The sequence below is a fragment of the Vanacampus margaritifer genome, chromosome 17 (assembly GCF_051991255.1).
Source record: "Vanacampus margaritifer isolate UIUO_Vmar chromosome 17, RoL_Vmar_1.0, whole genome shotgun sequence".
Taxonomy (NCBI): domain Eukaryota; kingdom Metazoa; phylum Chordata; class Actinopteri; order Syngnathiformes; family Syngnathidae; genus Vanacampus; species Vanacampus margaritifer.
The window spans coordinates 3,476,180-3,489,188 of NC_135448.1; the positions used below are offsets into that span (position 1 = coordinate 3,476,180).

Here is a 13,009-nt window from a genome sequence, read left to right on the forward strand (position 1 = left end):
CCTGGTAGAGTTCCCCAGTCTATATGAGTGCTGTGCATTTGTAAATAATCAATTTTCACTAAAGAAGTTAAATATTTGATTCCACATAATTTTTTTCCAGCATTTTACTAAGCACAGGAAGGACTAATTGGTCTACAGTTGCAACCTTTACTGTCTTTTGGAAGGGGTATATTTTTAGACACTTCCCTTTGCTCCGGACAGATTCCACTTAGTATGCTTCTATTAAAAATATCACATATTGGTCCGGAAAACAAACCAGCAGCCACAAAAAAAAAAAAACCTTTGCATCTAAGTTATCAATACCAGGGGATGTATCATTTGAAAAGGAGCACAACATTTTCCCCACAGCATCTTGGTTAACTGTATTAAATGAAAAAGAACAAGTTCTGTCACTAATAACATCATTGGTAAAATTGTAATTGTAAAAAGTTGTTAAAATAATTGGCAATTTCCCTTGGTTTGGTAAAAACCTGACTAGCACATTCAATAAAGAGTTGATGTTTGTTAGATTTCCTACACATCATTTCATTCAATGTTTTCCATAGTTTTTTGCTATCGTTTACAGAGTTGTGGATTTTTTGTTTAAAATAGCATTTCTTTTTTTTATATGATTTAACTTGGTGACTTTATTCCTTAGCTTGCGATAGAAAATTCGGTCTTGAGTGGCACCCTGATTTTAGTGCCACAGCCTTAGCTCTGTCCCTTTGATGCATCAATGACCTCAACTCATCATCAATCCATGATGCATGACATTTCCCTAGCAGACCTCTTTTTGAGTGGAGCATGCTGATTTATCACCTTCACAAATCTATCCATGACAATTTTCAGTGCAGTATTTACATCGTTTTCTTGATATAGATCCGATCACTTTAAATCTGTAACATTACTAACTCACTATGGGCACGTTATTGTTAGATTTTATTTTGAAATTAGGCTTCGGAGCGTATTATGTAACGCCCAGTGAGATGTAAAAAAAAAGGAATGAAAAGAAGAAGAAGCGCATGCTGGTTTGATCACAGTAGTAGCACGGCACCATCAACCCAACACACACAAGTTCTACGTTTCCTGGGAATCTTTGAAAGAACAAGGTAAATAAATACTTAAATACAGCTGCAACTAATCTTCATATGCATGCGTTTAAAAATGTTCACTTTCATAATTACAAACCATTCTTAAACTAGCCGTTTTATGAAACCGGATAGATGTATGCACGTGTTTGTTGTCATGTTTACAAACTGAAAGCTGTTAAAGTGCAAGTTGGTGATCCATAGTAGCATATTTAGTTTTGACAGAGGTCAGCGCTCTGTGGCGTTAGAATGCATGAACTTGTAAATGTAATTAAGCCATTCTGCCGCACCACGACGAACTCTCAAAAGAATGAAATAATTTATTCATACTTCATAGTTTGTTTCACATTTCTTAGATCTGTTATTTTTATTTTTTTATTCTGGTTCTTAACTTATCGCGTCTTTACTAGGGGGAGCACGTTACAGTAGGTACGTGGAACATTTAATACATGTAATTTATTCTCAAAATAAATACTCCATAACCAGTATAACCAGTTATTTAATCAGCCGGTGAATAAAGTATGTGTGGCTACAACTTATTTTACCTGTGATACAATAACCTGTGGCACAGCATCTTGTTAGCACAAGTGTGTCATTTAAAGCTTAGATGACTGATGAAAGTAAAACTGCTATAGTGGGTCTGAATATTATTCTTTTTAAGTGTTTTGTTCCCCATATTTCACGTTTAAACACCCGTTTAAAGGGGATTTATTCAGATTAACTTAAAAAAAATTGTGGTAAATGTTAGTTGTAAGAGTTGTAACAAAGGCATGGTTATTATTTGTTTTCATTTTATATTTTTACATTTAGGGATATTACTTATTTTAGGGATGTTTGATACCACTTTTTTTCAGACCAAGTACTCAACTCTTGAGTAGTCACTGATACGATACCAAGCACCAATACCACTATTTTTGATACATAAAATTTCCCTCCGCCCCCCCAAAAACATGACAGATATTTTTAGTAAATTAAATTTAAAAAATCAAATTTTAGTGAAACTGTTATTAAAATAGTTGAATTTTCTAAAACATACCTGCTTAATTCTACATTTTTGGCAAGAAAGGCTATGGTGGGATGAGATTGGTGTCAAATAACCGGTGCACTCTAAAACTAGAATTGTTGAACCAATTTAAGATTACAAATTGAATTGTTGACCAATTTAATAAAATTGTTTCATTTGGTAACACATGATTGAATTAAGTTGATCCAAAGTGAATATATGAAGTTTAATTATTTATGAGTTCATTACATTAACGTTCACTTTGGATTAGCTTAATTTAAGTCAATATATTAAGTTTAATATTAAATTGATCAACAATTTCAACATTGTTTCAACAATTTTGTTTTTGGAGTGTGGTGGATGAAGTACTCCAAATTATTATTATTTTTTTAACTTAAATAAAACTAGATACATGTGCCAAAAGTATTTGTGGAAAAATCTACTCAAGTGAATGTATAAAAGTACTCAATTTTAAATTTACTAAAGTAAAGGTTACTTTAATTATTATTTTTTTAAATGTATGAAAAATGTAAATTTAAAATCTAAAATTACTCACTCCCAATTCAATATTACTTAAAAAATACCTATAGGAAATATACAAAGAAGCACTAGCACAAAAGGACTGCCAAATGTCTTTATTTATTTGGAACTGTAAACACGAACCAACATTATAAAATGACCGGTGAACTTTTATTAATACCCAAGTAGGACCACAGGTGAACAGCTTTTTCATCAGTGGACTCCCCGTCATCTCTGTGGCTCCTGTCAGGGCTGCTGTTATCCACAATGATATTGTCTGTTGAATTGCCCATTTTGGCATCAGGTGCCCCCTTAGCTAAGTTCCATTTAGCGATGTATGTCATGTGCACAGTTAACAATGCAGGTTACATGTATGCAAAGGTTGTAACAGTGGAAGTACATTTTCATATGCAATTTGATTAGCACCTTATTTTTACACAGTTTACCTTCTAATAATTGTCAGACGTTTTCAACACAAATTGTATTTGATTATGCAATGTTGTAAATTATTCACGACTGTTTTCACTCTGGAACAAGTTATTGTTCAGTGTGGCATATTGCATGGAATGGAAAACATCAAGAAAGATTTGGGCAGTGGCTTTTGTTTCACCAGGTGAGAAATTATTAAATCACAACGGACGCTTGCACAAATAAAATAAGCCCTAATACATGACGGGGCTTGAATTGTTAGCAATGCTACCTTTAGCATACTGCGTGTCTAGTTGTTTTAGTTATTTTCTGGTAGATTTTTAAATAGTGCTTACATTTCAAGCCAATTGTGGGTCATTTTTCATACCCAGAGCAGCTCTAAGCGTTCTCCATTGCAGGTCTTGATTATTGGCGATGTCTTGACTTTTTGCACGAGACGTCACAGCCCTCATGGGAACGACCCCTACAGGACGCTGGACGGCAGAAGAGCCACTTGCCTGTATTGTAGCCATTGAATCTCGTACAGTGTAAAGTCCTTTATCTAAAAAATTATCTTATAAAATCGTAATATCTTGCTGTGCGGTCGGTTGTACAGACAGACAAAGGAGTAAACCAAATGTTGCTTTTTATCGCATACCTACTAATGAAGACAAAATACGTCGATTGATAGCAGGAATCAAGTATTCATGGACTTGCAGCGATAATTTTTTGCGAGGTTAGTAGGTAAATGTTGTAACAAGTAGATAAATGTTCATACATTCTACTAATAAACGTACACTCTAACAAAGATTGTAACAGAGGTGTCGAATTGCGGGTTTCAAATCACATTAACGAGCCAGATAGTTAGCGTCCACTCCAACTGCACAAACACACAGCTTAGTTTTAAAATGTACCTTTTTCAAAACTATTAAGTGCATTTGACTGTTTAATAATTCGTCTTTGTGCTTGGAGTTTTTCACTCTGGAGCCGGAGTCATATTTATGAAATTACTCCATAGCTTGCCACTACGATAGTCATTTGTTCCATGCTAATAAACATAGTAACATAACATCATCAGAATGTTTCAATATAGAACGGACTATGTAAAAATAAGTCTGTTAGCATGATAAACATGTTTTACCTTTGCATTACAAGGTATATTGTTATGGAGGACCAAAAGTGCCAACATTAAATAAATGAATTCATCAGTAAATAACTAAATAAATGTGTAATTAATTAATTAAATGTTTCATTTATTAATTAAATATGGAATTAAATAAATCAACGTGTTATTAAATATGTCATTAATTAATGAAATTACCTATGATTATATATATATATATATATATATATATATATATATATATATATATATATATATATATATATATATATATATATATAAAATTATTTCTCAATTTAATTAATTATTTCATGGTCACTGTGTTGCATGAATTTATTTTATCTGTCAAACTCACCTATCAAAGTTTGGTGGACAGGTCCTAACACCTGATTGGTCACCCTGCTAACAAAGTCAAGGCAAATCAATTTCAGAATAATGAATTGATGCGGAGTGAGTAGCTAGTAAACATAATTCAATAGGCTGGGTGGCACTATTGACCTCGATGGGTGCGTTACCATTAGACTCAGATTTACGCTCTCATGAGGTGCTTTTTGAGATGTGTTGAAATGGAAGAAAAGGAAGTTGGAAGTACAGGGCCACTCGCTTTTGTGTCGGAATTGCTTCCTGAGGGGAGAACAAGTCTTATTGAGCCAAGACTGCCGTGGCTCCATACATGCATTCTATTTATTCTCGTGACGTTCATGAGGAGCCGTTAGCGTGATATAACCGCCTATAAGAACTTGCGAGAGTCGAGGCGGGACATTACGAGAACTACGCCTCAGAAGCAATTCACTCTTCAATGGAAACACCCCTAAAAGTCAAAACTGTACTTTAGCGAAATAGTAGAAATATCGCTTTTATTTCTATGTTGGTTTTGCACAATAACGATTATATAATAACAATTAATAACAAACGATCACCCTATATCAGCAAAAAAGTTCGTCACCTTAGCCGTCATGTTACCTCTACAGGCCGAAGCAGTCGATTAGACAAAATTTGAGTGAATCAGCCCCGCCCACTAACTTTGACGGGCGAGTTTGATAGATAAAATAAATTCATGAAACGCTGCAATACAGGAACATGAAATAAATAAATACATAAATATATATATACTATATATATATATATATATATATATATATATATATATGTAATTTCTTTAATGACACATTTATTTAATTATTGGTTTATTTAATTGATAATTGACATTTAATTATTTCATGATACAGACGCTCCCCACCTTACGAACGAGTTACGTTCCGGACGATCGTTCGTAAGGTGAATTTGTTCGTAAGTTGCTTCAGTGCTATATTTTGTATTATAATTTATGTTTAAAGCCTATATAAGTATATTGAAGGTTTATATAAGTATGTTTAAGGCTTGTACAAGTAACCTGCATTGGTTTGTACTGAAAAAAACTTTTAATAAAATGGCGAGAATACGTACAGTACTGTACTGTACTACGTATGTTAGAGAGAAAGAGCGAGAGACACACACAGTATGTACATGTACGTAATAAGATAAATAAAATTAAGTTTAACTTACTTTTGGAAGATGTACTCGATGCTTAAGGAGATGATGGAGGAGGAGGAAGAGGAGGATTTTATATCATGAGAGATTCTTCGTCGTCGCTGGAATCGGCTTCAAAAGTTATTACCTCCTTCATGGGGACAGGCATTTCTTCCTCCTCCTCCTCGACACGTTGCTCAGCCTCCAATGAGCTTTCACAGCGTCAAGCGTCGGTATTAGCGGCGGAAAGAAGCACTACGCGCAATACAAAATGCAACTTACAGCATCTCTTTCCAAACATTTTTCGACATACTGTACGCGCAGACATGTTCGTATGTACCGTTGTACGTAACTCGAATGTTCGTAAGTAGGGGAGCGTCTGTATATTCATTTATTTAATTTTGATTATCACCACTGATCTTCGTTTTTCTGTTTTCTTAAGAGTCTGAGTTGGAGTTTGAGCTGTACTCGAAGCTGTTTTCTTCTTGTTTGTGGTAATAATTTCCATCCCAACTGTAGAAAGTTAAAAGTGCTCATGCACGCAGTGTCGTATGCTAGCTAACACCATAGGCTAATGCTATGTTCGGGACTCCACAGGGACGTGCATGACTTCACTCTCCACCCCTCCCCAAAGATAAAAGCTGATAGGTGCAGTCAGATTAAAAACAGTCAGGTTCTTCGTACGCATCTGGACATTGGTGGAGCATGCATGATATAGAAAAAGCTTAAATATAAAAAATTTTAACGGCACATTGCACCTTTAACTAATTTTAACGCACAAACATTTGGGACACTGCAAAAAAATCAACTTTGTAGCATGATACCACTTTTCTTGGGTGGGGGGGTGTCTGGGGGTTTGGGGGCCTGGGTTGTGGTGGGTGGCGGGTGTGGGTGGGGGGGGCGTGGGAGGAGCGGGGACTGTGGGCTGGTGGGGTGCCTGTTGGAGGGGGGTGTTCCTGGGTTCCCTCTCCAGCCGGTGGCCCCTGCAGGGCCTGGGGGTTGTGCCTTGGCGCTGCCGCGGCCTGGGGTGTTGTGCTTGCTCTGTCCTGGCCGGGGTCAACGGCTCCCCTCTTTGGTGGAGGTTTTCATGCATGCCAAATCCACCACACCAGCATCTACCGAATTTCAAATACAATCTGCTTCTTCCTCTGGCCTGTGGAGGCTCTCTATGGATCTCACTCTGCTTCATCTATCCTTCCTTCCTTTCCTCAGTATTTTCTTTGGTCTCTTGAGGTCTCCCTAATTTGTTGGAATTTAGATGTTTCTGAGGTTGGTGAAAAATTCTGGTTGGTAACCCGATGGGTAGTAGGTGATGTCTGGTCGGTGCTGGATTTCACTTTTCTTTCTTTTCTTTGATCCTTCCACCGGTCTCCTGACAAGTTTACGACTCTAGCTGGATTCTGAAGTATTCGGTTTAGGTGAACGGTATGCGATTGTTAGGTGAATTAATGAGCACACACTCACACGCACGCACAAATGCACACACGCGCACAAATGCACACACACACGCATACACTCAAGCATATACAAAAAAGAGAGAGAGAGCAATGATGATGACATGTCGAATCGGTAAGATTACCGAATGAACAATACTGAGCTCTCTCAGTGAAAAAAAAAAAAAGTAGTGAGCCAGTCACATTTCACTCAGTTTCGCATCAAACAGAAAGTGAGACTCTGGTGCTACCAGGTCTATCAGAACTGTGGCTGCGTTGATGACAGGAAACACTGGCTTGCTTTTCCTGTAACTCTCAGGTTTCTCTGTTTCTGACAGCTTGACTGTGAGCTTCTCCTTTGCAGATTTGGTCATGTTGGCATGTGAACTGAACAATGTGAATTAATTAATGACATCCTATCTGACAGTTTTTCACACAATAAATGTGTCAGAACAGGGCTATCATGCTACAAAGTAGATTTTTTTTGCAGAGTCCCAAATGTTTGTGCATTAAAATTTGTTAAAGTTTGCATAGTTGTTCATGTGTTTACTACCATATGCAAGAACATTTTATTATCTTTCGTTTGGTACCACTTTTAATGTTATAGCATCAACCTTTGGGAAGCTACAATGAAAAAAAATCAAAACATCAGCAATAAAACTACATGGTTCTTGAGGCAGGCATATACAAGGTCCAAGATCAAAATAACTGGTATATTTAGTTTGAGACAACAAACACTGACACAAACCCTAATCTGCTCATTAATTATTTGTAGTTTTTTAAGTCACTGTAAATTTTAAACTACATACAGTACAGCAAAAGCGTAAACAATTACTTATACATTAAATGGGTGTCAATCTTTATATATTGTAAGGAAGGGATAATGTTCACAAATACATTTATTTATTGAAATATTACATTTACTAATGCTTTATTCTGTGTTGTCATTGTCTGTAGAAAGTTGGAACTTGTGGAGATATGTGCAATTTGGGTGTCTAGGAACCTGGGTTGTTTTACATCACTGTAAACACAGCCATATTGGATATGTGTCACTGGAAAAAACGATTTTGGAGAGAGGTAAACATAATCCACAAAAATCATCTAAAATTTACTTGATTGATTTTAGACAGCAAAGGACTTATCCAATACAGGGTAAATTTAACTTACACTATCTATTATGTAACAATAAAAAAAAGTGTTACTGATAAAAACTGAACAAAACTTATAGTGAAGTGTAGTAAAATTATACCCACTGCCACCGGTCTGCACCGCAATATACGCATGCCGTAGCATGACCTCAACGGCAAGTGGAAGTCTTCCGCCCAGAGGAGGAATGATTTGCATTTTCTAGCTAATCAGAGTGATCTCCATTTTGTACACTGCAATTGATGGCACAAACCATGTCTAAAAAGTACATTAACTTTTACTTATTCACAATTATGAACACTGCTTTTTACTTAGATTTGTTCCTGCTTGTATTTTTTAATATGTTTGACATTTTATTTTATGATACCATTAGAGTAATTGGTCTCACAAACAATGACTCAGCCATGTACGACACTTAGCAATGAAAGGAAGAGAGCTACTTCCAATGACAGAAGGTCTGAGGGGTGACTGTGTTACGTGATGTACGCAAGTGTTTTAAAATACATACATACGTGAAATACTTCAGTACGTATTTTAGTATATGTACTTATGAACTAAGTAACTTAGTACATATTTGAATTTATGCACGTACTTGCGTGCATTAAGTACGTAGGGTTTCTCACTCATGAAGACTCTCTGAACTAATTTATGATGAAATATTTTCATTCTCCTTTATCAATGTGATAATTTTTGTTGTCGTTAACGTTTCATCCAACATAGTAATTTTGAGTAGTAGTGTACTAAGAAATTGTGAGTATATTTTACTCAACTAGACAAAGTGCAATTTCTGCAGAAATTTCGTGGAAATTCTGAAAAGCTGAATTCTATTAGCTGAATGCTATTAGCCGAATGCTAAGATTTGAATGCGTGTGCTTTTGAGGTAAATTGAAAGATAAATTATGTGAAAATTACAAATTTTTAATTGTAGTTAAATGACAAATGAATAAAAAAAAAACTGCAATCTGTCTTAAATGGGATTTAATCATTTCAGAGAAATTATGATCCATTTCTTAATCTGATAGTCAGTTGGTATTTAACCATCAAATGTACTAAAATGTGATCCAAGCGAGGTTTGAACCAAGATTCTCCGTGGTGGCAGGCAATTGCTCTAAGCACTGACCTAACTTGACGTGTTCAAAGCCATAGCTAATAGCGTATTAATTTTGAAAAGTGTCATCTGATGCTGACAAATTTCAATGTCTGAAAAAGTTGATATTTAACATTAAATGCAAATACTGTAAGTAATGTTGAATCAGACAATATATCCCCCAGGAGGCGTGAATTTTTTAAGCAAGTCGAAACTTGAAGGGTGTAAATCGGAAGTATCATCTGTGAGTTGTTACTCGGCAAAAAAGTGTGTAGAATAAAAATCACAATAGCGTGGGAATGCTTCACCATTCCCACAAATAATATTAGTAATTGGTTGTAGAATGTAATCAGAAATGTTAGGTAAACGCTACCCAACATATTTAAGTATTTCATAATTACTGAATTGATGTGATGTTTAACCACACTGTATAGTTTATATTTACCAATTAAAGTGGCTGCAAATTGTTATCCTGTATTTATTGGGTAAATTCTTATAGGTTGTTTTATTTTCCAGTGAGGAAGCATCAATGGGAGTATCCAGTTCCCTGATCAAACTGTCACCATCGTAAAACAAAGAAGTTCTACAAAAACACATGACATGTAAATCCAGCCTTTGTAGTAGCTGGTCAGTTGGGCTTGCAAGCATGTCCAACCGGTACAGTATGGCTTGGGTGACGTTAACCACTGACTGCAAAATGCTTTCGCACAGGAGTCTGCAAGCCAGCCAGAGCTGCATTTGGCACTTTGATTGTTCTGCTGTGTCTTTCTGTGACTTTGGAAAATAAAGAGTATTTCTTTATTTATTTTAATTCTGTTCATTTTTTTAAATGAAGGCAAATTTTAAATTTGAAGATTACAGTGCTCTTGTAACATTAAAATAAAGCCGTTTTTTCTTTGTCGCACAAAAAAATGCATTGCAGTCATCGGTCCAATTCTGGATGCGATGGGGAGCAATGAGAAGAACTTGGTGGCTGTGAGCCTCAATTCCCTCAAGTAGACCAATAAGATGAACGATATTCCTCCTGTTTCTCCCCTCTAAATCAGTTACCTTGGTGTTTGTCCATTCCTTCCTTACATCTCGGCTGGATGACTCTAATGCATTTTGCGAGTCAGCCAGCCTTCCCTCAAGCAGCTCCATTTGGTCCAAAATGCTGCTGCTCGCCTACTAACTTGTAAAGGGAGCATATAACTTCAATTCCGGCCTCCCTTCACTGGCTTCCTGGACACTTAAGATTTCATTTTAAGATTATTTTATTTGCTTAGAAATCTATAATTGGTCCCGCCCCACCTTACCTATCTTGACTCCTCCACCCCTATGCACCTGCCTGGTGTCTTAGGCCAGTAGACCAGACGCTACTGGAGGTACTTGGGACTAAGTGTGTGGTGGCCGTGGCTCAGGGTGTAGAGACAGTTGCTCAATAACCAGAAGGTTGGCTGTTCGATCCCCGCTCTCCCCAACTCATGTTGTTTTGTCCTTGGGCAAGGCACTTCACACACATTGCATCCAGTGCTACTCACACTGGTGTATGGAAGGTCCGAATGTTTGGTGGTGGTCGGAGGGGCCTTCCGTCAGCCTGCCCCAGGGCAGCTGTGGCTACTTAAGTAGCTTACCGCTACCACAGTGGAAATGTGTGAGTGCATCAATAATGTATCCATTCCTCTGTAAAGCTTCTTTGAGTGTCTAGAAAAGCGCTATATAAATCCAATGCATTATTATTATTATAAGCAAATGCTCAGAGAGGATCAAGCCTTTTCCCATTTTCTCTGTTGGGTTTGGGCCCAATTCAGCCAAATTCGTTTTGTTGGAAGCAGACCAGTCAGAGATGTTTCAAAGTTGCAACACAAAAATCTATGCATTTTATTACAGATATATCTGGAGACCTTCAACAATAAGCATTAAAGCAAAGACTGATGAGGTCTGATCTAAACATTGATCAGTCGCTCCTAGTGGTGCAACGGATCATCATTGATCCGTGGTCGGTTCGGATTGGGCACATGTCAGCATTTTTCAGTGTCTTCAAATCCAGCGGTGGTTTCCACGTCCCAGCATTTTGTACTGACATTACTTTTGTTATCACACGACCATAATGTTTTTCTGTCTAAACTTCTGTCTCGGGTCATCAAAAGTACAAAAGGTAACTGGTCGTTCAATCATCAAGTAATATGATTACCGATACACATGTTCACTCAGGATCCAATGATCAACATGAACAACCACTGTATATAGTAGGGATGAGCCGGATATCCGTACAACACGAGTATCCGGTACAAATAATGAAATGTTTCCAGATACGAATATAACCCGGACATAATTCTTTATTATCTGTGTCCGTGCTCCAGCGCTCCTCTCACACTGCAGGCTGCTTCTTTTTTTTCCGAGTCAGTCGCACACAAACCCCCACCCCCGCTCCGTCTCTCCCCCTCCCCTACACCACAGAGCCCAATCAGAGTGCTTCTCATTCTGCCCGCGCACCCACGCACGTACGCACACAGCCATTGGAGAGAAGTGTGACTTGTCACCAAGGTCTTTTGCAGGCCCCCCAATTTTAATATTGTGACATCTATATTGAACATTAAAAATACCACAAAAATCTTCCAATACATTATATTTGTTTTACAACTTTTAAATCTATTTGAACATGTTTATAAGGCTCACTATGGCACCAAAAAAACAATAAAGTAATTTGCCATAGATTTGAATCCCACTAACTGCACTTCATAACAAAAATAATTTGTAGCTATACTCACTCATTAGAAGCTCATCTGCGTGTCACGCTCAGGGTAGTCATTTACGACGCTCCTATAGGTCTAAAGTAGCATTTGTCAGAAAAACACCTGTTTCCTTGATTATTGTATTTGGAGAATGATCCAGAGCGCCTGAGCCAAATGCGATATTAGCTTTTTGCATTTGGCGTCAAATTCATCCCCTGAGGCTGCGTAGGCTGTCTCCACCCGTTTAAGCCTACCTGCACACGCTTCTTCACTTCTTTTCCACACTCTCCATTGCTTTGGACTGTTGACCCTAAATACTTAAACTCCTTCACCTTCTTGGTCTCTTCTCCCTGTAACCTCACTCTTCCACTTGGGTCACTCCCATTCACACACAGATACTCCGTCTTGCTATGGCTAACCTTCATTCCCCTCCTTTCCAGGGCAAACATCCACGCCTCTAGCTTCCTCTCCACCTGTTCCCTGCTCTCAGTACAGAGCACAATGTCATCTGCAAACATCATAGTCCATGGAGATTCTTGTCTAACCTTATCTGCCATCCTGTCCATTACCATTGCAAACAAGAAGGGGCTCAGAGCTGATCCTTGATGTAGTCCCACCTCCACTTTGAGCTCCTCCGTCACACCTACAGCACACCTTACCACTGTCTTACAGTCCTCATACATGTCCTGCACCACTTGAACATACTTCTCCGCTACTCCAGACTTCCTCATACAAACCACAGTTCCTCCCTGGGCACCCTGTCATAAGCTTTCTCCAGATCTACAAAGACACAATGCAGCTCCTTCTGACCTTCTCTGTACTTCTCTATCAACATCCTCAAAGCAAATATTGCATCAGTGGTAATCTTTTTTTGGCACTAAACCATACTGCTGCTCACAAATGTTCACCTCCGCCCTCAGTCTATCTTCAACTACTTTTCCCCATAGCTTCATTGTGTAGCTCATCAGCTTTATTCCTCTCTAGTTGCCACAACTCTGCA

The 13,009-nt window shown here is 37.7% G+C and overlaps 1 protein-coding gene across 1 annotated transcript in view; it reads left to right on the plus strand.

Annotated features, from left to right (window-relative positions):
* Positions 1-1,003: 1,003 nt before the first annotated feature.
* asns (asparagine synthetase) overlaps positions 1,004-13,009 on the plus strand; it is a 51,582-nt gene continuing 39,576 nt past the window's right edge. The window contains exon 1 of the mRNA XM_077549231.1: positions 1,004-1,088. The gene's annotated coding sequence lies outside the window, so the exon portion shown is untranslated. The remainder of the gene's footprint in view (positions 1,089-13,009) is intronic.